At 36.0% G+C, this 26,786-nt stretch overlaps 1 long non-coding RNA gene across 5 annotated transcripts in view; it reads right to left on the bottom strand.

Annotated features, from left to right (window-relative positions):
* Positions 1-25,274, bottom strand: part of LOC138175073 (uncharacterized) — a 113,777-nt gene extending 88,503 nt beyond the window's left edge. For 4 of the 5 annotated variants that reach the window (XR_011171866.1, XR_011171868.1, XR_011171865.1 and 1 more), the window contains exon 1: positions 25,158-25,274. This is a non-coding gene — a long non-coding RNA (uncharacterized lncRNA). Of the gene's footprint in view, positions 1-25,056 lie in introns of all 5 variants that reach the window. The other variant, XR_011171867.1, reaches the window with a different exon arrangement.
* Positions 25,275-26,786: the final 1,512 nt, after the last annotated feature.

Raw genomic sequence — 26,786 nt, 5'->3', positions numbered from 1 at the left:
TAAATATCGTTGAATTTAAATGTTCCTTCATGGTGTCATAGGTCTTAAAGCTAGAAAGAAACTAAGAGGTCTAGTCTAGGCCTTATATTCTACAGATAAAGAAATTGATGCCCAGAGAGATTAATTAGATTTCCTAAGACCACAGAAGTAGTGAGGAACAGAGTTAGAATTTGAACAGAAATTATGTGGCTTAAAAACAATTCATGGGTAAGATGTTCATAAATGAGATGAAATTAATTTTAACCATTAAAAATATTTATAGTTTCTGATTTTTCCAGATGTTTGGTTTATAACTTCAACAATCCACATTATCCAAAAGAGGAAAATATCACTAATTATTCATAATACTTATATGAATCTCTGATTTCCCTATTTTGGGAGTTCCCTCCAGTAATGCAAATCAAAATCCATCCGTGGATGTCTGTCAAAACTATGAGACTCTCATCCTTGTCTTCCCAAGAATTTATACTGAAGGGGGTCCACTGATTGTGCTATAACCTTTCCTTGTTTTCTCCCAAAAGTGTTAAGCTACCAGGGAAGAATTCTGGTTATATGCCTATCATCCCTCATTATTCCCACATGACCAATTCATCTTTTTTTTTTCTATCATATAAATCTTTAATGGCATCATCTACTCATAGACATCTCAGGTATTTCTTTCCAATAATCTGTTGCTGATTTTTTACATCCACGATGTTCTTCTCTGCTATAGTACATATGACATTCAGATTTAGGTCTTTAAATTCTTTCATTTATTGGTGACTTTCTGCCATATCACTTTATATTAACAATCATATAGTATAAATATTAAAAAGCTGAACCTTTATTTTCATGGCAATCCTATAATCAGTATAGGAGCTAACTACACTATTTCCTAAAAGCAATGTAACCCACTTTCAAAATATTTTGTGACATCTGGGAATTTCAAGTCAACATTTTCTCTATGATATGGAGTTTACTGATTGCCTTATTGAAAATAAGTCTCAATGTTCCAACTCCAATCTGTCTGGACATAATTCAGAAAGAACACATGTAAAGAAAATAGAATTATTAACAAGTTTCAAACTTTAGGAGAATGCAATGCATTATGGGAGTCAGACAAGCTTCTCAAAATCCCTCAATGCCTTCTCAGGTTTTGTTATAATAAATACATATATTTTATTGTTTTTGTACTCCATTTCTAGATATTTTTTTTTCAATTAGTGTGACATAGTCCATGCAGAAATTCATATAAAAGTCTCTCTCTCTCTCTCTCTCTCTCTCTCTCTCTCCCACCCCTCCTCTTTCTATCAATATAAACATCTATGTCTCATTATTCATGTTGGGGGGAATGAAAAATTGGTAGACGATTTAAATGACAACAAAAATTGTTGTTCCAGCACACACATGAACTGAATGCTTGACATTAACCATTGTCAACAATGCAAATTTGATGAAGTAAAAGATATTTAATTGCTTACAGGGAAAACAAACCTAAAACAAATAAAATTAGTACATTAAGTTTTACTTAAAAACTAAACTGAACCCCAAACAACAAAAATGGCTCTTCTTAAAATACTGGCTCTGACACTTATTACCTGAGTGTACATGAACAACTAGCTCACCCTCTCAGGCTTCAGGTTCCTCATCTACAAAGTTCAAGTTCTAGAACTATGATTCTATGAGGTTTTTAGCTATTGAAAATCAAAGTTAGACATTTACTGGGTGAAGAAGAAGAAGGGGAAAAAATAGCCTATGATTTCTGGATTATAACAATGAAACGAAGACAGGCTCTGTAGCCCTATAATTCAGGGGAGCTATTTTGTTGCCAAAACTATTGCCAATTTACTATCCAGCTTCTCATAACATATATAATCTCTCCTTAAAACTGTGTAAAGCTTTCCTATCCTCAAAGTCAAATTAATCATCACTCTTTAGCACAATATTTACTAGACCTCAAGTCATGAAGGAATATACAGTATTCTTTTTAAAGAAGTTTTTAAAATATCACTTTAGAGTCAACAAGAACAGCTGAAAATCAGGTAAATTCGGTTGTCAAAATCTCTGTTGCAATGGCTATTATATTTCCACCCCTAATATATTTTTTGATGTATTCTAACAGACTCATTTTTGTCAGTAATGATGAATTATTCTGTTTTCAATGGAATTGGATAAGTATCTCACAGGAAAAATTTAGCAACTGTATGTGTATATATATATATATATGCATATAAATATTACGCAGATGTGTGTATATGCCTATGTGTGTACCTATGTCTGTGTGTGTACATGTGTGTGTGTGCATCAGATAGATAGATCAGGTAGTATGTTATGATAGAAAGTATGCTGGTCTGGGGCAGCTAGATGGCGCAGTGAATAGAGCACTGGCCCTGGAGTTAGGAGGACCTGAGTTCAAATCCGGCCTCAGACACTTGACATACTTACTTAGCCGTGTGACTTTGGCAAGTCACTTAACCCCAATTGCCCTCCAAAAAGCAAAAAAAAAAAAAAAGTATGCTGGTCAGGGAGTTGAAAGATCTGGATCTGAGTTCCTCTTTCCTAGTTGTGAACTGGTACAAGTTCCTTAAATTCTTTGACCCATATTGCTTCCATCAAAAAATTGGGCAAAATTCTATCCCCTCCCCCCCCCCGTTTCTAAGGACTGTTGGGCAGATTAAATGAGATAATGTATGTATGTCCTCTTCAAATAACTATGCATTAACAAATATTTTTTTATGGATTGCATTTAAAGAGAGTTTTGCATAGAGAAATATATAAATAAATCACTTTAATTGATCTGATCCTAAAAACTTTGCTATGTGCTATTTTCCACATTTGAGGCTAATTGACCCAACTAGGGTCATGCCCCAAGTAAAATAGGTAGTATGAGGAAAATATGAAATATGAACCTAAGACTTCCTTACTTTGTGTATAGCACTGTATCCTATACTATTCATTACCTATCCATTGCAATTTTCACATTCATTTACCTGTTTTACAGAATTGATGTTCTAATTAATTTATGGAATTATGAAGTACAGTATGCTTACTTGCAACTTTGAGTACTTGGTAGAGAAGATTATGATGGCAGTGGGAAGTAAGCCTGCAATTATACTTCAGAGAGGTACAGAGACAAATGATTAAAGCACAGCGCATCATTCACATGCCCATGGATTGAAGTTGGGAACACTTAGTAGTGTGGACTTAATGGATAATAAAGGGTGCCCGGAGGACAAGAGTTTGAGGTTTCATTTTATAGGGTTTTTTATTTTTTTTGGAGGGGGGGGTGACAGACTAGTAAAGGTAAGCATTAACATCTAAATCATGTCACAGTTGTCAGCAAAATTTGATTTAACATGTGATGTCATCTCAGAGATTCCACTACCATTTGGTGTTCTGCTGGTTTTACTGCAGACTGGAGCTTTCTGAGGATTATATATCATAGGACCAAAAAGCCTTGTCAGCAAGGTCTAGGTGCCTTTCCTGATTTAGCAGATATTCTCAGGATGTCATTTTTGGTTAATATACAATAGTTCACAAATTTTCCTCCTTTGATCTTTGGAACAGTATGTGTGTGACTTCTAGGTTCCTCTTTGCAATCTTACTTTCTGATATTTCTGCTTTATCCTGGCTATTTAAAAACTTTATTTAGTAAGTAGAAGGGAAGTGGGTTGTCAGGGGGATCAGAACAAGATAGAATTTTAACACAATAATATGAGTTTTAAGTACAGAATTGGTCTAGAGAACAAAATTTAGAGCTAGAAAGAAATTTAAGAATTGCTTAATCTATTCCTTCACTTTACAAAGTTAAAATGAATGTCCAAAGAGATGAAAGGTTTCCCTCAAAATTTTAGTAGCAGAGCTTACTTTTAAAGCCTGGTAACCTGATTCCAAACCCTGGATTCTGTCCCTTATCTCTCAACAAGTGGAATAGTTTTCCCCCCACTGGCACAGATATTATATCTCTCTGTGTCTGTCTCTATAGTCCCATGCATTTCTGGCTACTTACATTTTCTCCTAATTTGGGGCTCCCCTCAGCAAAAATACTGTAAAAGTTTTCTAAGTACATCTTCAAAGGATATGTTTCTATCATTCCTGTGTTTGCCCAAGAATAGATAATAGAATGGTATCAGTTCTTTAAAAAGAAATAGTATACCTAACCTCTGCTCCACCCTCTCTCACTTCAATGAATTCCTTTCTTTCAATGTTATAGTAATTGTATCCTGTCCTCTTACTCCAAATATGTCTAAGAAGGTAAAAACAACAACAACCCAATAAACATAAACAAACAAGAAAAAAAAAAAGACAAGGTTGTTCTTCTGGGAGCCAAGATGAGAGTAAGCAGTAAATCACTGTCACTATCCCATATTGACCTCTAGGCAGAGGGGAAGATGTGGGGGGAAGGAGAAAGGAAAAAAAAAAAAAACAAAACTCAGAAAATAGTGCCCCAGGAAAAATCTTGGAACAGTGCAGTTAGGGAAAAGATAGGGTGGAGCAATGTGTTAGCCCCGATACCTGGAAGATTGGCAAGAAAGGTCTGTCTCACTTCGGGAAAAGTATAATTCATTCCAGGACAGGAAGCATGCTGGCAAGCCAGCCACAAGCTCCACCTCAGCAAACCAGAAGGAGATGCTGAGCCCTAAAGTGGTGGAGCAAGCAAATGCCAACACCAGGATGCCCCACACACCCCACTCACTAGTAGACTCCAGATCTGAGGACCACCATATTCACTGGTTCAGATCTAGGCAGGCAGGTTTCCTCCAGCAGCAAACCTCCCCATGCTTCAGCACAGCTCCAAGTTGGCAGCTGTCAGACTTCCACATACTTCAATACAACCCAGGGCAGTCAGCCAACCTTTTTTGACTAGACTCCTACATGCTTCAGTGTAGCCCCAGGGAAACACACAAAAAAGCCCCACTTGGCCTCAGCACACACCAAATATCACCATTAGGACCTCAGCTCAGGCCCAGGTAAGCTGCCAGTCCTCCAGCGGCCAGCAACTGAGGCCCCAGCACACAAAGCCAGTAGCCAGGCCCCTAGCACCCTGGACAAGAAGCTTGGGACAGTGCCCCCTGTGACCCAGACACAGAGATCAACTTTAAAAATCAAGAAATATGAAAACTACATGAGCAGAAAGCAAAAACCAGCATGGACCATAGACAGTTTCTATGAGGACAGGGAAGATGAAAACAGTCTCAAAAAAGGGCAACATTGCAAATATACCTATATCTGAAACCTGAAAGCAAAAAATTATCTCTAACACAAAAAGTCTTCTTGGAAGGGCTCAAGAAGGATTTTAAAAGTTAAATAAGAAAGGCAGAACAAAAATTAAGAAAAGAAATGCAAGGTATGGAAGAGAAAGTCAACAGCTTGGAAAAAGAAAGACAAAAATTGACTGAAGAAAATTCCTTAAAAATTAGAATTGGGCAAGTGTAAGATAATGATACTATGAGACATCAAGAATCAGACAAAGAAAATTAAAAGAATGAAAAAATTAGAAGAAAATTGCTTCATTCAAAAATAACTCACCTGGAAAATAAATCTCAGAGAGATATTATTGGGCTACCAGAAAGCAATGATTTAAAAAAAAGGAGCCTGGACATCATCTTTCAAAAACTATCAAGGAAAACTGTCCTGAGGTCCTAGAACCAGAGCATAAAATAGTCATTGAAACAATTCACTGATCATCTCCTGCCCGAGATCCCAAAATGAAAACTCCAAGTAATATGTGCTTTCATTCAAATCCTTTCAATTGAATTCATTTTTTCATGAAGTGCTAAGAAACAATATGTATACAAATATGTAAATATACATATATATGCACACACATATATACATCTACTCACATCTGTCTATATTTCTATCTATCCTATCTATCTATCTATCTATCTATCTATCTATCTATCTATCCATATAAAATCATTCTCTCCTTTCCTTATATGAAGACACGAAGGTCCAGAATTATTATCACACCTTGAAGGGGGGTAGAATCAACTTGAACTCAGGTCTTCTGAAACCCAGATCAGAGCTTTTCCTATTAAATAAGACACCTCCCAAAGACATGTACTCTTTTACATTTTCTAAATGTGCTCCATAATTGTTTTGATAATTTTATTGATTAACATATCACCACATTTCTGAGTATTGCTCTCCCCCACTCCTCAATTCAGATAGTACCCTTGTACTATCTAAAAAAAAAAGATTGTTTTGTTTTTATAAGAGAGAAAAGTATAAACTTCACAATTCTGCATATTGTTATTGTGGTTCTGCTTACCACAGTGAGTTCATATTACTTCCTACCTTTTTCTGAGTTTTTCAGTCACTTTTGAAAAATTTAAAGTAATGTCTAATTACATCCATGTAATATAAATGTGGTCAGTTATTCCTCAGTTGATTTTACATCTACCTCATTCCAATTATTAGCTACCACAATGTTTTGTTATGAACATGTTCTTATATATGGGACTTTTCTGTCTTCAATATCCATGAAGTATATGTCTAAGCAGCAAAATATATGGCATAAAATATGTGCATATTTTAGTATTTTCCTTATTGCTGACATTTTTAAATCATTCATTAATTTTACCAACAACCATAACAACTTTAGTTTCATTTTAAACATTCAAATGATACTACAATTTAACACAAACATTTTATGAAAATATCCTAACACTTGATTAGAAAATGATCTTACCTTTTGAGCTCTGTACAATTTTGATAATATATACTGCTTGATTTTGGTGGCTTTTCAAATACTGCTTCCTCTAAGTTAAAATGGTAGTTGAGTTTCTGAAACCAATGCATCCCAAAGGTTAAATATTTTCTCAGAAATATTCAGAAAGTATTGATTGTGACATCTTCAAAATGCCCTATCTTTGCTTTTTACTTTATTTGGCCTAACATTATTCCCAAGGACAGACTGTCAGTTTTACTCTAAAAAATAGTCTAATCAACTGAAAAATAAAGAAATTCAAATTCGTTCTGAGTTTGAATTTGAACCACTATCTATATACCTATTGGGCTGGTAGGCTGTCAGTGGATAGGGCACTGGGCCTGAAGGCAGGAATACCTGAGGTCAAATTCAGTCTCCAACCCTTAATAGTTGTATGATAGGCAAATTATTTATCCCAGTTTGCTTCAGTTTCCTCATCGGTAAAATGAGCTAGAGAAGGAAATGGCAAACTAGCATCTTTGCCAAGAAAACTCCAAAAAGGGTCATAAAGAGTTGCATGTGACTTAAAATGACTAAACAACAAATATATTCCTGACTGTAGTTTTGAAAAGAGTCGCTGATTTTAAAGAAACTTTTTAGACCTTAAACTAATCAAATGACTCTTTAATGTTTGAAAGTTAAAGTAATAATATTTTAATATTGTTCTGCCATTCTCAATCCTCATTTGAATTTTCAGCTATAATACACATACTAACAGGCCTTTTCAATGGAAATGATTGTCATTTACTTTTATTCAGTTTAGATTTCTGGCTTTAAAGAAGCTGTCTGCTGGATTACTGTCTCTGACAAAAATGGAGCTTTTATAATCAGTCCAAGGTTTCAATATGAACAAATCTAGACCCCAGTGAGTTTATGAGCTACATAATTTTGGCTTTTTGAAGTCTGTGGAAATCAGATCCCATATATCTTCACAGAAGGCAACAGCAATTTCTTTCTCCCTTAGAGATCCTTCGTTTATTAGGAATTCTAAGACAGAAACGATATCATTCATCAGTAATATTGAACACATATTGACACTTGTTAATGAAGTCATTTTCTCTCCATGACAAACTTTTAATTTTCCAAAATCAGATACATATGCCTCTACTAAATTTCTGCTCTAATGCTTTAGAGAAGTGACTCTAGTGTCTGGAAAGCCATGTGAGCAGAGGATGAAATCTTACAAATCTTAAACAGCTAGGATGCCCCTAGGTCTAAGATCAATCATGATTGTTTGTCTGCTGCTAGAAGACCAATACTAATCTTACTGCACGAATTTTACTTCTAGTAATGCAAATCATGATCTGCAGCCCTTCATATCTTCTCATATGTTTACCACAGACTACCTTAAAATACTCAGGGATCATTTACCTTGTTCTCCTGACATAGCAATGGATCATATAGATTTTTTTTTTAATTTAGCATCCTTCACTCTTGCTATATGATTTGCTTAATTTTATTTATAACAACAATAATGTGCTCTTTCATGACATTTTACCCTATTTTTTCACACATAATTCTTCATTCATAATGGATTTAAGACTATGTGTTTGCAACATGTGTTTGCTAATTGCCATTTTGAGATTTCTCATCGTGATCCTTATTGGCCCTAATATTCTATTACTTGTATGTAGCAGTGTAGCCATATAACATCACTAGAAGAAAATGGATGACCTAAAAAAATAATCAAAATTGTTCTTGGCTTCAAGGATAGGATAATCATTAAAATATTTTCCAGAAGCCATTCATTCAATATGATTTACTAGTTGATGAAGTGTTTACTCTGAACACATGATGTGATATGGGTTTTCTGTACAGCTGCATGCTATCATTTAGGCAATAGTCTTTCTTCATCACTTTGCTATTCTGGTGGTTGTATTTTTATTGTTTTATATATTTAAGCTAAACTTTTTGAGTGATGATGGATATCATATAGTTGAGACTGCCAGATTCTGGAGCTGATGCCATCAGAAAAATGTAACCCATGCACAAGAACCCTGGAGGACATTTCTAAGTATAAGAAATCACTCTTCAATATAAGGACCCTGTTAGAGATCCTGAATCACTAGTCTAACTAAATTTAATAAAGGTCATTAAAAGAAGAGTAGACCCAAGATTATGATGATGTGAAATAGCAACTCCTGATTTTCTTCATTAAAAACACTGTCTACATCAGAAATCTCAAACACATGGCCCATGAACCACATGCAGTTCATTACACTTTCGATTGTGGCCCAAACAAGACTCAGATATAAGTGGGAAATACTTAGCAAAATAAATAAAATATAACAAGGCAAATATAATATTAATGTGTTTTTTCTAAATCAATATGCAGCCAACAGGGATTCTTATGTACAATTTAATGGCTTCCCATATATATTCCCTACTGACTAAACCTATTCTATTTTATTATTAGAACTTTCATGTATTTAAGTTCTTTTTTAAAATGAAATAGCTATATACAATAACTGCTGAGATATTTCTCAGTAATATTTCCATTTGAGAAATAAATATATTTGTTTATCTAAAGTAGCCCTCTTTAGAAATTATTCCTCAGCCCCCAAACCTCTATTACTATTTTAGTTGCTTTGAAAACATGTCAATGAAATTATCATCTTTTTAAAATTATTTTTTCTTCTAAAGCCTGTTTTTGTTTAAGTGTTCATTGTAAGAATGCTAAGAAAGTGTTCCTTAGCTTTCTTATATTTCTTGAACTTGACAGATAATAGATGTACTTTGAGGCCTCTTTATTTCACTTTAAAGTGCCATCTAGGAATCAGAATCAAGCCAAAAAAGAAAAAAAAAAGACTGCTGTTTATCTGCTCCAGACAAACATTTCAGAAATGTCAACCAAGTTGATTTGTGGAGTTTGCTTTTATCATTTTGGTGAAAAGTAACCATAACTAAACACTTTTTACTCTGGAGTTCACTAATTCTCCTTCCACTAGAGAACAGAAGAAAATTGAAAACATTCCATGAAATGTTTGACAGTCATAAAGAAACAAGTCCCATAGTTTCTAGTAGCTTGAGAATTATTCATCATTGAAACATTTTTCTTTTTAGAAATGCCTGATTAATTGAACTTTTTGAAAAGTAGATATTTTTTAATAATATTTTAAATATTAGTACTGTGTTTCTCCTGGAAATCACTGGCCCAAGCTATCCTTATTTCTTCTGTATTAATCATGATCATGATTTCCTATAGTACAGCAACTTGACATTTATATCACTATAATCTGTTCAGTCATTCTCCAATTGATGGACATCCAAATAGTTTCCAGTTCTTTACTATAATCCCTGCCAGCCCCCCAAAAAGAGGGTTACTATTTATTGCTTGGTATATATGGGATCTTTCTTTTTGTCAATTACCTCTTTAGTTTATATGCCTAGTAGGGGTCATTTTAGCTACTTTATCTGCAAATTTGCACATTGATTTCTCACAATGGTTGTACTAATTCATAGCTCTACAAACAATGTATAAGTTGATCCCATAACCTCTCTATCATTGACTATTCACAATTTTTGTCATCTTTTCAGTTTACTTGTTTTGACTATTTGATTTGCATTCTCTTATTAGTGTTTGAGATCAATTATTAATAACATTGTTAACAGTTGTAATTCTTTTGAGAACTCTTTGTATCTTTCGATCACTTATTTATTAAAAATGGCTTTTGGTTTCATCTATCTGGGATCTACATATATGGAATACCAAACCCTAACTGAGAAATTTGAGACAAAGGGCTTTAATATTTCCTTCAACTGACAATCTCTCTTTTTTTTTCCAGGTATATTAGATATTTTTTTCAAAAACTGATTTTTTCATGTTATCAAAATTATGTTTTACTCTGTAATTGCCTTTATCATTTCATTGATTAAAATTAAACAGCATTTATTAAATAACTAATGTGTGAAGCATTGTGCTAGGAAATTAAAAGAGTACAAATAGCAATTAGACATGGTTTGTGGCCTTAAGGAACTGATAGTGTGGGGAGGGGACAGTCAGTAAAAATGCAAAAAAAAATTACTAGAATGGAAAATAATGTATAATAATGGCATATGAGAGATAAATTAAAAGTGTTATGAGAATCTTTTTAAAATTAGTTTGTTTACTTTTAGTTTACAAGATTCAATTCCACAATTCCTTGAGTTTAACATTTTGTTCCCCTCTCTCCCTTCCCCCCCATGGCGGCATACAGTCAGGTATAGGATCTGTAAATACTTTCATGTATCTAATATTTTTTGATGAGGTGGTTGAGGAAAACTTGAAGCAGGTAGCATATGAACTAGGACTAGAAGCTTTTGTAGTATATGAAAAGTCAGAAACAACAGAGGAAACTTTAAGCATACATAGAAAACCACATAAAAAGTCATGAAAGTAGAAGAAAACAGTTTGGAATTAATTTGGAAGGCTGGGAATGTGATGATAAATAGACAGAGCCTTACATACACTGCTAAAGGTTATTGTTCTTTGGCAATAGTAATTTTTTTTTGCCTTAAGAAGGAATGCAATAATCAAATTGATATGAAAATTTAGTTTTTCAACAAGACATAGGAAGACTAGAAAGAAAGAAAAAAATAGTCAAAAAAATAGTTAAAACTATATTTCAGTCCCACATGAGAAATGAGGAGATCTGCATTAGTAAACATTCAGTGAAATGGAAAATGGAAGTCACAGGATTCATGGCCAGTTTAGATAAGTTGAAAACATGTGGTAGGTGATGGTAAAGTAAGGAGTCAAAGATGAGTCAAAGGTTTAAGCATAGGTCAGAGGGGCATGAAAGCATTATCAAAAGATTGAGATACTCTTTCTTCCAGCTTGGAGATGCTGTAATTTTATGACTGGGAGTCATATAACACATTTAGGATGATGGAATGTTGTCAAATGAAGCAGACAAATAATTTTGAGATGTGTGCTCATGTACATACATATATTCACAAGTTCATGTATGTACAGAGTATATATAGCAGACCAGTTTAGATAAGGGTATCAGGGTGAGAATGTTTGGAGAGAACATCCCAATCAATGAGACTGTAGATCCAGATATTGGTGCATCTCTCTGGTAACTAACTATGTAGGTATGTGATGGTCAGACAGCTAGAAGTCCCATTTGTTGAATTGTGTTATTTTCGCTGTATTTTTGTTTGCTTGTGATTTCTGTTTGTATTCTCTGAAGTTCAGGGTGCTGAGTTTTCCCCTGAACTAAGTGAATAATATCTATATTTCATTAAAGTAAGACTGTTAACCCTTTTTGAGTTGCTTTCCTTTAGAAAAGCAGATCAAAGAACCATTGCTAGCAGCCATCCTAGGTATGACAGGGTGCTAGCTGTTACAGCCCTCTAGGTCTTGAAGTATGGATTCAGTCAAAGTGTCTCACTTGAGAACCTAGAGGGTCACATGTGGCCTCAGGGCTGCAGGTTATCCAATCCTGATGGGTATACAAAATGAAATTTAAAAGAAAACTTCTCTGCTCCCAACTGAAATGTTCTTTTAATATTCAGAATTACCTGTTGTAATGTAATGCCAAAAGAAAGGCAACTTCCCAGGTTCAAAATACCAGCATAGGTGCTCTCTATTTTATTCAGTGACCAACCAAGAACAGAGAAGATTAAAACATGACATCATTCCAAATACAGCATTTACTAAGCGTGATTAAATAATCTCCAAGTACTACCCCACCCCAGGACCTTCCAATCATTCAATCAATTACAAAGTCTCTGTTCTAAATACTTCTCCACCCCTAGGCTATACCTTAATTAAGTCCACCACAAAGCCCCTCTTCTCAAATGGAGATTAGTTTCCAAACATAGGTGAAGTACCTTCATTTGTCAATCACAGAGCACATAAGGTCAAAAGTTCCCCACCCCTGGATCACAATTGAATCTACCCCAGAGTTACATCAAGTTTAAACACAGCACTTAATACCCAAATGGAGGTCTTTTCTTCATCTTGACAGGAGTCAAGTTCTCAGCAATCTTAGTTCCTGGGGAGACAAGGCTTAGCAAAGCCACAAGATACATTGCCAGTCCCTTCATGAATTTATCCTCTGTCTGTAGAACAGTCCTAGAACCCCTGAACACATTAGCAAAGCCCTCTCCCAGGATTTCTGTAAACATACAACAAGAAAATCCTTCTTTAGGGCTTCTGAACCAACAGAAAGGCTCCCAGACCCCTGCAACAACAGCACTGTCCCTCACCAGTGGACAGTATTCACTCTGTCTGCCGGACAGTCTCCAGACCCCTGCAACAACAGTACTGTCCCTCACCAGTGGACAGTATTCACTCTCTGTCTGCAGGACAGTCGCAGGCCTTCTTAGCGAACAGCCAGGTTCCAGGACTTCTTCAACAAAAGGACAGTCTTTCACCAGTGGACAAATCTGGCAAAATAACATCAAAACAGACAGACAAAGTACCAGCAAAACAGCCATGTCTCCTCAGTCCTTGGCAGCTCAGGGGGCAGGTCTCAAAAAGTCCAGGGCAATTCAAAGCGGCCACCAGCAATTCTCTTAGCCTCTCTCTCTCCACGAGGTGCTGCTTCCAAAAAGAGCTTCCGCCTCTCTCTAGTGTCTCTCCAAATCTACATCACCAGCTCCTCCCAGTTGAGGACTTTCTTTTCACATCAACAAGCCCATCCCACAGGTGGGATTAACAAACTCTGGGTTTTAACACAATCAGTTTGAAAACCAAGCCAATACAGGGGAATCTTTAATTGCCATTACTATCACACCTGTATAAACTAATTAAGAATCATATAGTTGGAAAATCTAGCATTGTAGATTTTTTTAAGTGATGCAGCAGTACCAAAGAAAAATATCCCAGGTCACTGGCCCTCATCCTTTATAATAATCCATTTTTTTCAAATGAAGCCAGAATTTAAAAAAAATAGTTAACTGGAGGATAATTTCCTATTCTCCTTGGAGATGCAAAATTGATTCACACTCTTCAAGATATGACAAGGAAAATATAACCTTGGCTGATAAAGTACCAAAGAGGTTATAAGAACACTTTTATCCCTTTAAAAATAAATTGATGAAGTTGGCTGCAGCTAGGGGGATAGAGGAGACCACCAAAATTAAATGTAGACAATTCTGATAACATGAAAATGGAAAGCTCTTGGCATGAACAAAATTAATGCAAGCTAGGATGGGGGAAAAAAGCCTTTCAATTACAAAAAAAAAAATCAACATTAAGGATCAATCTTCTAAAAAACACTGTGTTATCTGAGCATATGTAAGGATTTAATACACATACAGAAGATTAAGAATCACTCCACAATAAATAAGTAAAGAGTATGAACAAACATTTCACAAATAAAGAATTACAACCTATTAACAACTATAGGAAAGATGATTATAATTACCTCATAATAAAATGAATTCTCACATATTAGATAGTCAAGAATAAAAGACAAAAGATGAGAATAATCAATTTTGGAGGTAGTGTGGAAATACAGGTATAATTTGTTGAATGGGGATGTGAATTAGTTCAAATATTCTATAAAGCACTTTGGAATTATTAGGGAGGGGGGAAAGGACAGACATGTTCATTACCTTTTATTCATAGATTCCATTCCTAGGTTTATAATCAGAGGAGGAAAATGAAGGAAATGTACAATTATTCATTTATTTATTTTCCTTTTCAATAGTACTTCATTTGCTCCCCAATTACATGTCAAGACAATTTTTATCATTAATTTTTAGAAGATTTTGAGTTATATTATTTCTCTCTCTTTCCCTCCCCTCCTCTCTTCCTAAAATTGTAGGCAATTTGATATGGGTTATGCATAAGATATCATATAAAACATATTTCAATATTATAGTTTTGAAAGAAGGATCAGATCAAAAGAACATGAAAAAGAATAAAGTGAAGAAAATATGCTTCTATCTGCATTCAGAGACCATAAGTTCTTTTTCTGGATATGGAGTCCTTTGCCCTTGTCTTGGCAACACAACCCAACTTGTATTGTTTAGAAGAGCTCAGTCATTCATAGTTGATCATCACACAATTTTGCAAATACTGTAGACAATGTTTTCCTGGTTCTTTTCATTTTACTTTTCTTCCATTTGTACAGGTTTTTCTTAAAATCTGCTTGTTCATGATTTTTTATTGCACTATAGTATCCCATTATATTCATATACCATAGCTTGTTCACCCATTCCCCAATTGATGGACATCCCCTCAATATCCAATATTTTGCCACCACAAAAAGGGCAGCTATAAATTTTTTGGACCTGTAGTTCCTTCAGCCTTTTTTATGGTCTCTTTGGGATACAGACCTGGCAGTGGTACTGATCCATCAAAGCATATACACAGTTTGGTTGTCCTTTGGGCATAGTTACAAACTACTCTACAGAAGGGCTGGATCAGGTCAGAACTCCAAAAACATATTAGTGTCCCAATTTCCCCAAAACCTCTCCAACATTTTCCCAAAACCTCTCCAACATTTATCATTTTCCTTTTTTGTCATATTAGCTAATCTTATAAGTGTGAAGTGGTACCTCAGAGTTGTCTTAATTTGTATTTCTCTAATCAAAAGTGATTTAGAGCACTTCTTCACATGCCTATAGTTTTATTTCTTCATCTGAAAACTGCCTATTAATATCCTTCGACCAATTAACAATTGGGGTATGGTTTGCATTATTATAAATTTGACTCAGTTCTCTATATTAGAAAAATGAGAGCTTTATTAGACACTTGTAAAGATTGTTTCCAAGCTTTCTGCTTTCCTTCTAATCTTGGTTGCATTGATTTTGTTTGTGCAAAAGCTTTTTAATTTAATATAATCAAAATTATTTGTTTTACATTTCATAATGCTATCTCTTGCTTTGTTATGAACCTGTAACTCACTTAACTTCTTTTTTGAGAATTTGAACATAGTACTTCTTGGTGTATATATGTGTAGTATTGGTATTATTATTTCATTGCCTTTGGCACCTTTTAGAAAGATTTAGTTTTCTTCTTTTTCTCTTTTAATTAGGCAAATTTTTGCTTTTTCTTTGTCTGAGATCAGGATTGCTATCTCCTCTTCTTCTTCGTCTTTGTCTTCATCTTCTTCTTCTTCTTCTTCAGAAGCATAATAGATTCTGCTCCATCCCCTTACCTTTTTTCTATATGTCTCTGTTTCAAGTGTATTTCTTATAAACAAAATATTGTAAGATTCTGTTTTGTTTAATTTTTTTTTTAGATCCACTCTGCTATCAGCTTCTGTTTTGTGGAAGAGTTGATCCCATTCACAGCCACAATTATAATTTCTGTGTATTTCCTTCCATCCTATATTTCATCTTGTTTGTCCTCTCTTTCTTTTTACCTTTTCCCTCCTTGACAGTGTTGTAATACTGTCTACTACCTTCCCCTGTTCACCTTTCCTTTGTCAGGCCTTTCTGCCACCTAATCTCCTCCCCTCCTACTTTCCTGCCAGAAGATATCTGTTTCTATATTCAACTGTTTGTGTATATCATTCATTCTTTGAGCTAATGCTGGTGAGAGCAATGTTCAAGTGATGTTGATCTCCTACTTCCAATCTTTCCCTCCACAGTAATAGGTTTTACAGGCCTTTTCACATGAAATAATTTAACCCATTCTGCCTTTCCCTTCCATTGTGTACTCCTCTTCCTCAGCCCTTAAGTCTTTTTGTGTTATTTCCTCAATTTCACCTTATTCCTACATCCTCTGTCTATGTATTTTCCTTCTTTTTGTACCATAAGTGATGTACTTTTTAAGAATTACAAGTATCATCTTTTGGTGGGGATGTACATAGTTCCACTCCATTGAATCCCTTATGTTTTTATTCCGCTTTTGCTTCTCTTGGGTCTTGATATTAGAATTCATTTTAAAAAACCAATTTTAGTCTTCTCTTTATGAAAGTTTGAAATCTTTGTATTTCATTGAATGAAAATCTCCCCCCCCACCCCCCGCCAGAGTATTATGCTTAATTTTACCAGGTAGGTAGTTCTTGGTTGTATTTCTAGCTCCTTTGCCTTCTGGAATAGCATGCCACATGGCCCCTGATCCTTTAATGTTGTAGCTGCTAAGATTTGTGTAATTCTGATTTGGCTCCTTGGTATTTGAATTGTGTCTTTCTAACCACTTGCAGTATTTTTCCCTGATCTGATATTTCTGTAATTTGTTCCTTGGAGTTTATATTTGGGGATCTCTTTCCTGAGGTGATTGGTGGATTCTTTCAATGCCTATTATCCTGCTGGTTTCAGGACATCAGGAGAGTTTTCCTTGATAATTTCTTGAAAGATGCTTTCCAAGTCCTCCTTTTGATTATACCTTTCAGGTAGTGTAATGATTCTGGCATTCTCTCTCCTGGATCGATTTCCCATGTAATTTGTTTTTCCCATGAAGAATTTTATATTTTCATATATATATATATATTATTCTCTTCAATTTGTTTGATTGATTCTTGCTATCTCAAAGTCTTTAGCTTCCAATTGCCAAACTATAACTTTTAAGGAATTCATTTTTTCTCAGTTAGTTTTTATACTACTTTTTCCATTTAAGCAGTTGTTTTCTTTTTCCAAACAGCTCACTTTTTTTTTTCATAATTCTCTTGCATCAATCTCCTTTATTTTCCCAGTTTTTCTTCTAAGTCTTTTGTATAGTTTTTCAGTTCCTTTTTGAGCTCTTCCATAAGTTCTTTCTTGGCATGATACTGCTTCCCATTTTCTTTTAGGGTTTTACCCACAGGTGTTTTGACATTGTTGTCCTCTTCTGATTTTGTGTCTTGATCTTCCCTGTCACCATAATAACTTTCTATGATTAGATTATTATTATTATTTTTTGCTCATCTTTCTTGGACTTCTTAATTTCTTTTAAATTTCAGCTCTGCTCCCCAGGTGGAAGGGACACTCTCTCAGAAAGACCATGGGCCCTGGCTGCTTACCTGGTCTTGCACTGATGTTCCCCTGAGGCCCATGGGGCACCCTTGTGTCTGGTGCTGAGCTGAGGGGGTTTCGTAAGGGTGGCTGGTATTTCTGGAGGCTGTAGAAGTTTGACAGCTGACCTAGTGCCGAGCTGTGTTCATATTTCTGTTTTTTGTCATATGCTGAGGTTTTTGTGTTTCCCAAGGTTACCCTAAAACACATGACAATCTGGCCATTATAAGCTGCCTGTTTGCCTGGGGCTTTGCTGAAGCACATGATGGTCTGGCCACTATAGGATGTTTATTTTCTTAGGAACCCGTAGGTTTGGTGTCTACATGTTGGCCCAACACTGTGCTGAAGCAAGTGGAGGTCTGGCCAATGAAGTATGCCATCCACTTTTCCCCACATTTACACTGAAGCATGTGGTGGTTCTCAGAGTTGGAGCCTCTCAGTTCCCCTGGCTATGCTGAGGTATATGGATGTTCTGGTGTTGGCATTTTCCTGCTGCACCACATTGGAGCTTGGGATCTCCCCCTGATTTGTTGAGGTGGGGCTTGTTGCTGGCTGTCTTTTTTGGACAATTCGTGGTGTAGACCGTGCTCCCTCTTTTCCCAAGACAGACTTTTTTTTATTAATGATCTCTGTTGCTGATTGTTTTACCCCATCTTTTTGGGAATTCTGTTGTTCTAGGATTTGTTTTGGGGTGCTGTTTTTTGTTGTTTGAAGGTAAATATGGGAGAGTTATGGCAATTTGTTCCTCACTTCTCCATCTTCCAAAGACAATTTTAAACACTAATTTTTACAGAATTTTGAATACTAAATTTTTCTTCCTGCCTCTCCACTCCCATCTTCCTAAAATGTTATGCAATTTGATGTAGGTTATTCATGTGAAATCATGTAAAACATATTTCCATATTAGTTATATTCTGAAAGAAAAAAAACAAAGCAAAATGTAAAACAAACACTCAAAAAAAAAACCAAAGTGAAGATAGCATGCTTCAATCTGAAATCAGGGAACATCGGTTTTTTCTCCAGGTATAGACAACACTTTTCATTATGACTCCTTTTCAATTGTTTTGGATGATTTCATTACTAAAAGGGTATAGCAGAAAGCACCCTAGCATACCCAGGATGACTAGCATAGACTGTATTACCTGCTTTTCTAAAGGAAAGCAACTCAAAAAGTGGTTATCCATCTAATTTTAATCAAACATATATCATTTATCTAGTTCAGGGGGAAAAGTCAGCACCCTGAACTTCAGAGAAAACACAAAGAGAAGTTACGAGGGAAAAAAAAAAAAAATAAAAAATTAAAATATAAAATTAATAAATATATATATATATATATATATATATATATATACAGACAGAGAAACAGACCAAGAGACAGGCTTCCAGGTTTCAGACCATTACATCTATACCTAGTTAGTTACCCGAGAGAGAAGTACCAACATCTTGGTTTTCAAAACCTGGTTGCTCAATGGCTGCCCAGAGTCTCATCTGGCCAAATCACAAAACTGTTCCCATAAGTGAGCCCCAAACCAAACATCAGGATATATATATTTCTTTCTCCAGGGTCAGAGAGCAACACAACTGTCATTACCCACTGCCCAAATCACAAAGTAACAAGGTGTGGGCATTCCTGAAAAACAAGCCTCCCACTATAGGCTCCATGTGACCACATTGAGCCTATTAGGGGGCAGAGGATATTTTCAAATCAGGGAAGGTCCTCAAATTCACTTAAGCCTATCAAGGGGCTAAGGGGCAGGGAAGATCTTCAGATTCCCTTACCATTACAGAGGAGTTAAATGATTCATAGTTGATCATCACACGATATTGTTGTTACTCTATGTAATGGCCTACTGGTTCTGCATTATCTGTACTTATCATGGTATCAGAGAAAAATGGCAATTAACTGTGAGGGAGCAGTTAGGTGGCACAGTATATAAAACTCTGGGACCAGAGTCAGGAACTTGAGTTCATATTCATCCTCAGACACTTACTAGTTGTGTGACCCTGGGCAAATCACTTTGCCTTATTTACCTCAGCTTCCTTATCTGCAAAATGAGCTGCAGGAGGAAATGGCCAATCACTCCAGTATTTTTATCAAGAAAAACCCAAATGGGGTAACAAAGAGTTAGACATGACTTAAATAATTGAACAAAAACAAACAGAAAATGTCTAATCTAATTGTGGTACAGTACATGAATGTAATAAAATATTGTGCCATATGAAATAAGGAATATGAGAAATTCAGAAAATTTTTGAAGTCTTGAATAAACTAATGCAGAACGAAGCAAGTAAAATAAGGGAAAACATCTAGATTACAACATTTTAAAGAAAAAAAGGAAAAGAAAGAGTTAATTATCATGGTCAATCAAACTTCTCTTTTCCTTGGAGAGGTAGAGGGTTATCAGTGTAGAATTTTGAATATGTGTTCAGATATCAAAAATGTGTTTGTTGTTTCCATTAGTTTTGGGGTTTTTTCACTATATTTTTTAGTAAAGTTCACATGGGTAAGGGAGCTATAGTAGTATATTAGAAAATGAATGTGATGTCAAAATAATTGTATAAATTTATTAAATTTAAATAAAATCAATGAAACTGAAAAAAAATCATGAAGTGGCTTTCAACAAGATGGCTAGCAGAATGTCTGTGCTTGAGCCAAATTTTGTTTCATCTCTTTAAAACAGGGCAAAATATTTCAAATAAGCAAAAAACAACAGCTAAAAACAAAATGGAAAAGAAAAACAATCCTTCAGAAGACTGAAGAAATTAGTGAAGGATGAATAAATATACTACAATAATATAAGTGAGAAGAGCACTGAAAGAAAACCAGATATTAAATAATTATAGTCACCAAGGAGCTGCAAAACAAATGCTGACATACATACATCTCTCCACTCAGCAGAGAGACAGGGGAATATAAAACAAAACATTTCATTGTCAGACTCGTAGAAATGTTCATTGCTTCATTAGAGAAAGACAGAAAGATAGGGTGGCAGAGACACACAGAGAGAAACAGTTTAAAGAAAAGGCATCAATAACACTTATTGAATAATAAAAAAAGATTAGAGCTAAATAAAAATGGGGAAATTATATGACAAAAGTAGCAATACTATAATAACAATAATCAGGCTGACAAGAATGAGAAGTCTCAAGTGCTCCCAGTGATCTGAGAAGCTCAATAAGAGGGATTGATGAAGAGAGAGAGAGAGAGAGAGAGAGAGAGAGAGAGAGAGAGAGAGAGATGGAGGGAACAAAGAGAGAAAGAAGGGATAAGATAGAAAAAAGAAAGGAGGTGAGGAAGGAGAAGTAAGAAAAAGAAAGCAATATACATACTGAAAAGGAAGACAATGTAAGAGATAGAAATAAAATATAAAGTAATGGAACAACAAATATTGCAGCATTGAAAGAAAATAAAATTGGATGAACATTTGAAACAAATGAAAATCAAAGCAAATATCTTGAAAGCAGAATTGCATGAGCAAATATGATGATAACTGATTTCTCAAGGTGGGGAAATATGATGAAAGAGATTCTTAATACTGGGTTTTAAAAAATTACACAAAGTAAAAATTGCCTAAAAGTAATTGGAAAAGGTAAAAACTAAATCGTAAAAATTGCAATATTTATGCAGTCAATACTGTCACCTGCCAAGTTCCAGAGTTTAATGACAAATAAAGTCATGCATGCTTAAAGAATGGGTACTAAACCTGTAATTTAATTGGTTTGGAGAACTCCTTGGTGAAGGAAGTACCTTTAGCAATACGATCAGACCACCTCTGAAATTTACAATCTTAGAAAATCGCCTATAGTACTGAAAGGCTAAGTAACTTACCCAGACATTATGCATGAGAATACACAGTTGCACTCATTTCTCCTTAGCTTTGATGCAAGCTTTCAATTTACTATGCTGGATTGACTCTCCAGAAAGTTGTAAAAAGACAATAATATCAATTTCTGTAATTTTAAAGCATGAAGAAGTATTTACCAATGATTGTAAATGAAATAAAAAGCTAGAATATGACATGATGAAAATCAAATCAAAGCAGCTTTCAGGATTACATATCCCAAAAAAGAAAACACTTTAATTTGGGAAAAAAAAAGATGAGCTCTTGATTTAGAATTCCCTTCCTTATAAATTTCTTTTTACCAAACGAAAAGCCCTTTCAATCAAATCTGCATAAGAAAAACAGACAAGAAAACATACATGAACTGATGCTGAGTGAAGTGAACAGAACCAGAATATCATACACATTAACAGCAACATTGTGAGAGCACCAACTTTGATAGACTTAGATCTTCTCAGTGATGGGGTGCTTGGGATCTGTGTTTGTAAAATCAATTTGTAATACCACTTTGTAACATCAGTCTGTAAAACCAGTTTGTAAAATCATACCCACCCCCACCCCCCAGCTTCAGAGCATTAAGTCTGCTCAGCAACAACTCATGAATTGTTTATCTCAGCTTGGAACAGTGGCAAGCTACACCTGTGAATCTTTCACAAAAGTATCTATAAACATTCCAGCTTAGGCAACTATTATCTCCCCCTTGTATAGTTGATGAGGGATGGCTCCCAGTAGGTTCAGCAGGAGCTCTGATCTTATCTAAGACCTGAGAGCCTGCCATTCAGTCTGGAAAGAATTCATCTCAGGCTAACTTGGAGTCCGAGTTGTAAAAGTTTATTATATGCCTTATAGAGGGTAAGGATCCTTAGGGAACCTGCAACCTTAAAGGGATAGAATTAAGATTTTTATAGGGTAATCCATAGTAGAACCTGTGCCAATTATGCTAACTAGGTGGGTCAAGGGCTGACGGAGAAGTGCCCAGTCTGCCACCCATCAGTGTCATGTTTGACAAGATTGATGTCTGGGAACCAAGGTTAACTGAGATTCAGTGGATAATAGGCTAAAGAGTCAACCCAGAGATAGGGTCACAAAGGATTCATTGAGGCAGCCAAGGAGTCAACCTAGTTATAGGGTCCTATACAAGGGGGAGATAATAGTTTCCTAAACTGAGATACTTTAGTGAAGGATTGATAGGTGTAGCTTGTTATTGTTCCAAGCTGAGATAGTTGTTGCTGGGCAGAGTTATTGCTCTGAAACTAAGGCAGAGTTCTGCAGGGGGAAGGGGCAGAGTTGCTCTGAGACTGGGGTGGGGGGGATGAGGTAGTGTGATTTTACAAACTGGTTTTACAAGTTGATGTTACAAAGTTTTACAGACTGATGTTACAAATACAGATCCCAAGCACCCCACTATTACTGATGTTACAAATTGGTATTACAAATTGAGTTTACAAATTGATTTTACAAACATAGATCCCAAGCACCCCATCACAGTGTCCTGCTGGCCCCATGAATCCTTTGGGACCCCATCTCTAGGTTGACTCCTTTTCTGCCTCAATGAGTCCTTCAGGACCCTATCTCTGGGTTAACTCCTTAGCCTATTATCCACTGAGTCTAGTTAATCTTGGTTCCCAGACATCAATCTTTTCAAACATGACACTGATGGGTGGCAGACTGGGCATTTCTCAGTCAGCCCTTGACCACTAGCTGACTTAGTGACATTTCAAGCCTAAAACCACACCTCCAGGTAGCCCCCCCCCCCCTTGGGCTTTTTAACCAGAGAATCATGGGCAATAAGCCTGTGCAGTTACATTAAAAATGCATGTTCTTTTAAACACTGGCCCAACTTAACTCCTCCCTAATCCCACACTTAATCACCTAGTTAGCATAATTGGCAAGGGTTCTACTATGGATTACTCTATAAAAACCTTAATTCTACCCCTTGAGGTTTCCGGTCCCCTAAAGAACTCTTGCCCAAAATACAGCCTAACAGTAAACTTGCAGGTCCCCTAAAAGACTCTTTCCTGCTGTAAAGAGTACAATAAACTTTTACAACTCTGACTCCCAAGTTTGTTTTTTTTTTTTTTCCCCCAAGATTGAATCACAGGCTTTCTGGTCTTAGATAAGACCAGAGTTCCTGCTGAACCTATTGTGAGCCATCCCTCATCATCAGCATTACAATTATCTAAGACATTTCCACTTTTTAAGGGATAAAAGTGGTGTTCAAGTCATACTGTGCACAGTAGAGGGTGGAGGCAGTGGTGGAAATCCCCATTTATATGATTGCTAAGCCCACCTTCAGGGAGAGTGGGGCCTGTAGTAGTACTCTGGAACCTTGGGGCCCCAGTTTCCTCACCTATAAAATGAAGGGGTTGGATTAAAAGATTTTCTTCAATTACATTTTTTATTCAATCAATGAAAATCTATCTTCTCTTCAACCTCCTCCTCTCTCCCCTCATTCTTCTAGCCCCTTACTCTTAAGATGGAAAATACTATCCATATCCATTTTTCCTTCCTTCCTTCCTTCCTTCCTTCCTCTTTATGTTTTGTTATGATTCTTCTTTTATAACATGCCTAATGTGAAAATACATTTACTATGACTCCTTCTTCCTCCTCCCTCACTTCTTCAAAGGAAGGTAAAATTTGATGACTGCAAGCTTCCTGGTTAACTTGGGGTTTGCTGGCTAGATTTATTTTTAAAAAAACAAACCTTATACACACTTTCTTCTGGAGCTCATAAATTGTACAGTAGGTCCCTGCCAAAGCACCATTAGGGCTACTTCTTGGGGCCCTCCTGTCTCAGAATGAATCTAAAGAGTAACTGTTTCTCTTTTGGCCAGCAACCTTGAGGCTCTTCCCCTCCCACTTTGAATTGAATTTTTTTTAAAGGGGCCATCAAATGACTCACTTCTTAAAGAGGCCTATTCACTAAATGGGCGTTACCTCACTCAAAGTGAGAACCTGAAAGGAGCTTAGTCTAAAAGGGCCAGAGTCTTCCATTGCATTCTGGGCTATCTCTAGTCATCATGATGAATATCTGGCCACTGGACTCAGATGGCTCTGGAGGAGAAAGTGAGACTGGTGGCATTGCACATTCTTCCCTCACTCAAATAAAAGTCAACTGCAAGTCATGTCATCATTTCCCTAATGTCATTGTCCTCTTAGAGAATGAAGGACAAACACACAGAAACATCAACAAAGTGTATAGCATATATCAGATTGTATGCTGTTTGGGAAGTGGAGGGGAAAATTTGGAATTCAAAATTTTATAAAACTGAATGTTGAAAAGTAAGAATATAAAAGAAAAGAAAAATTAAAATAATCAGAAACTTTGAAATGAAAGTGCTTGCAGCAACAAGCACCCTAGCATATCCAGGATGCTTGCTAGCATATCCAGGATGCTTGCTAGCATAGGTTCTTTTTCTCCTTTTCTAAAGGAAAGCAACTCATAAATGGTAAACAATCTTACTTTAATCAAACATGTATCATTTACCTAGTTCAGGGTAAGAACTCAGTACCCTGAACTTCAGAAAATAAAAACAGAAATTACAAGGAGACAAAAAAAAATACAGAGAAAACAATACAATTTGACAGATTCAACAGGGCTTCTAGCTGTCTGACCATTATATACGTACTTATATAGGTATTTACCAGAGAAAGAAACACCAACATGTAGGTTTTCAAAGCCTCAGGACTCAACGGCTTTGAATCTGGCAATTCTTCCCAAAGTGAGCCCCAAAGCCAAACCTCACCTCAGAAGTAGATGCAGCCTTCTCCAGGGTCAGAAAACATCACAACCTATGTGAACCACTGCCTAATTACAAAGTAACAAGGTGTAGGTGTTCCTGAAAAACAAGCCTCGCCTAAACAAGCTTCTCCTGTTGGACTTGGATCCACCTTTCAGCAAACTCCTCCCTCTACAGTCTCCATGTGACCACATTCAGCCTATTAGAGGGCAGAGTATATTTTCAAATCAGGAAATGTTCTCAAATTCACCTAGGCTTATTAAGGGGCAGGGATGATCTTCAAATCCCCATACCACTATGGTGCTACAAACAAAATAAATATTATTAAAGTAAAGAATCTGCATAGCAGGAAATGTTTCCTAATGACTCAATGATTACATGGACACATTACTGAACTTTAGAAGTCCCATCTTTTTTGCAAATCAGTGGGGGAAGAAAGAAAGGGTTAATTCCAGGGAGAGTAATTAGACAACAAAATATTATTTAAAAAAAGAAGGCAAGTGTGGGGAAAGAAATCAGTCTTATCTGGGCTAGTGAAGAGACAGGTTAACATAATATCAGTAAAATTAGATTCAAGAGATACATGATTCTATAAGGTTTTACTGAGTGAAGTGTGTGGTGGGAGGAATGGGATACTGGGTGAGGGTGAAGACCTGGACTGAATTGCTTCAAATAAATGGAGTCATCAGGCTTAGAGCAGATTATTTTAGCAACTCATCACCTCACACTAGATTGTTGTTGATCTGTATGCCACAAATTTCTTCCATAGCTGTCCTTCCTCCATTCAGCAGACTAAATGAATTTATTTTCTCTCTTTCTCTCTCTGTTTCTCAGTCTCTCTCTCTCTCTGTCTCTCTCTTTCATTTTAGGCTTTATTGTTCTTTTTATCATTCATTTTTATTATTATTTTTCAATATTTATTTATTCAAAAAAATAGTATTCATTTTAAAAATTTTGAGCTCCAAATTCTTTATTTTCCTCCCTACCCAATACCCTCCTTTCAATGAGAAGGCAAGCAGTTTGATATAGGTTATTCCTTAAAGATATGAAAAAAGATATCCATAATAGTCATGCTGTAAAAGAAAACAAACCCAAAACCTTCACCAAGGTGGCAAAGTTAAAAGCAGAAACTTGCTTAAGCAATTACTCCAACCACCTCCAATACCTGTAAAAAAAATTACTCTAGACAAATTTTAGAGCTACAGAACCCACAAAGTGACAGGGAGAAACAAATCTTCTGCTGAAGACAACCTAGCAGGCCAACAGGAAGGGTCTGTCACACCAGACTGGAAACCAAGCCAAGCGCAATCCCACAGGAGCCACACTGGCCCAGACTTGTGGCACAGAGTGGCTGGAGCAGACTTCAGGAGAGTAAATCACCAGCAGCCGTGGCAGTTTCCAGACTTCTCAACTTACAAATGCCAAAGAGAAAGTAAAAGGTGAGTAGGGAACTCTGTTAGAACTGGGTGAGAGAAGAGTGTGTACTGGCCCTTGCCCCCGTGGCAAAGGGTGTCAACAGCAGAGCAGCTGTAGCTGCTGCTGTGTCACTGCTTCCAGAGCTCCTGACCTATAGATCATAGGGGGATCAAGCGATCCTTCAGAGGGTAATTGCTCTTGATTTAACCTGTTTGGGAC

The sequence above is a fragment of the Petaurus breviceps genome, unplaced genomic scaffold (genome assembly GCF_028583685.1).
Source record: "Petaurus breviceps papuanus isolate PSGF00001 unplaced genomic scaffold, PetGlider_PUasm1.0 76, whole genome shotgun sequence".
NCBI lineage: Eukaryota > Metazoa > Chordata > Mammalia > Diprotodontia > Petauridae > Petaurus > Petaurus breviceps.
This window is presented reverse-complemented; position numbering and strand designations above follow the sequence as displayed.